The sequence below is a fragment of the Schistocerca piceifrons genome, chromosome 5, assembly GCF_021461385.2.
Source record: "Schistocerca piceifrons isolate TAMUIC-IGC-003096 chromosome 5, iqSchPice1.1, whole genome shotgun sequence".
Taxonomy (NCBI): domain Eukaryota; kingdom Metazoa; phylum Arthropoda; class Insecta; order Orthoptera; family Acrididae; genus Schistocerca; species Schistocerca piceifrons.
The window spans coordinates 39,633,995-39,635,965 of record NC_060142.1 but is presented as its reverse complement, the minus strand read 5'-3'; the positions used below and the strand labels follow the sequence as shown (position 1 = coordinate 39,635,965).

The following is a 1,971-nucleotide window of genomic DNA, read 5'->3' as shown; positions in this document are numbered from 1 at the left end:
GTCAATCACTGAACGCTGTGTACTCAACGACGACTTCCAACCCGGAGGCGAAGTCCAGAATCGTATTAAGTTCGCAACAGTAAACTGCCTAACCGTTCTAACTATAAACTCTCCTGAGAGCAAAGACAGCAAGTCCGCTGATACTGAGCGACTGTCAGACACGGGCGCTCAAAACGGAAGACTTTTTCTCTCCACCACTGGCTCCCCCGCAAGGCTCAGCTCCCCACCCTTGTAACTCAGAAAACGAACTATCTTCTCGAAACAACGAAATATTCTCCCTCTCTACAGATTCTTATGAACACCGACCGATCATATTTTAGTCTTTTGTCGTCCAGCACAAGTTTGCAGCCGGCCGCGGCGGTCTCGCGGTTCTAGGCGCTCAGTCCGGAGCCGCGCGACTGCTACGGGCTGGCCGGTGTGGCCGTGCGGTTCTAGGCGCTTCAGTCTGGAACCGCGTGACCGCTACGGTCGCAGGTTCGAATCCTGCCTCGGGCATGGATGTGTGTGCTGTCCTTAGGTTAGTTACGTTTAAGTAGTTCTAAGACCTAGGGGACTGATGACCACCGATGTTAAGTCCCTTAGTGCTCAGAGCCATTTGAACCATAGTCCCATAGTGCTCAGAGCCATTTGAGCCATTTGAACAAGTTTGCAAGGAAATACCCATACTCATAAGATGGTATGCTTCTGAGAAAAATCCGCGGAGATAACCCAGCGTGCGTGATTTCCGAACTGACGCTTCTTCGTTCCTCTCAGCGCTGTCCAAGATTTTTATAGTTTCCGAAGTATAATCTTCCAGCCTTGATGCAACACTGGCCAGCCGTCGCTGTGTCTAGACTGTCCGTCTTGGCACTTCCTGTGTTTAGCCGAACCGACACACTTGTGTGAGCTTTTTTCTACCCAGGGCTTGAGTTCCGCCTTCCGTTTCATCTCCACTGGCGTTCCAACCTCTACTGATACAGGCAATCATTCATTACGCCGTTTTGATAATAAAGACACTCCGTCACCTTCCATACAAAAGCGTTTACAATTATTTACAAGGCGTACGTGACAATGTCAGTCTTCTTTAAATATTCATATATACTATATACAAACTATCAAATGATGCCTAATTGTGGTTGTTGACCACGGCAAAGTAAGTAGATGAGTGCTTGTAAGCACTCCGTCTTCAGGCCGCAAGCGGCCCATCGGGACCATCCGACCGCCGTGTCATCCTCAGGTGAGGATGTGGATAGGAGGGGCGGTGGTCAGCACACCGCTCTCCCGGTCGTTATGATGGTTTTCTTTGACCGGAGCCGCTACTATTCGGTCGAGTAGCTCCTCAATTGGCATCACGAGGCTGAGTGCACCCCGAAAAATGGCAACAGCGCATGGCGACTGGATGGTCACCCATCCAAGTGCCGGCCACGTCCGACAGCGCTTAACTTCGGTGATCTCACGGGAACCGGTGTATCCACTGTGGCGAGGCCGTTGCCCAGTGCTTGTAAGGTGCGAAATTATAACCACCTTGCAAAGGTTGTGCCTCTATCAGCAAAGTCAAACATTCTACAGTGACGGTGTCAATAAACTTGTCTCTCGTTGGTAGAAATGTGTTCATAGCCAGGACGACTATGTTGAGAAATAAATGTGTAGACATGAAGAATAAAGAGTTATAATGATAATAACGTTTGCTTTAATGAAAAAGGTGTAGCAGTTTTCGCATATAGAAGTCTGGGGCATTACTTTTAAACACGCCCTTGTAGTCTCTTGCGGCATGCATGAGGTGGCAGACCAGAGAAACAGACTCCGTTTATTCTTATCCCTGACATGCCTCGATAGATTTTTACCAAGCATGAAAATAATTAGTAAATTAATGTCTTTTTTTTATGGTGTTAAATTTACTTATCGTTATCAACTTTTACAGGCCATCACAATAGCTTTTCATCTGCTCTGTTTATTTGCCTCCTGTATACACCTATAGTAAACTTGCATGGT

At 47.5% G+C, this 1,971-nt stretch overlaps 1 pseudogene; it reads right to left on the bottom strand.

Annotated features, from left to right (window-relative positions):
• Positions 1-1,355: 1,355 nt before the first annotated feature.
• LOC124799897 lies at positions 1,356-1,472 on the bottom strand (annotated as a pseudogene).
• Positions 1,473-1,971: the final 499 nt, after the last annotated feature.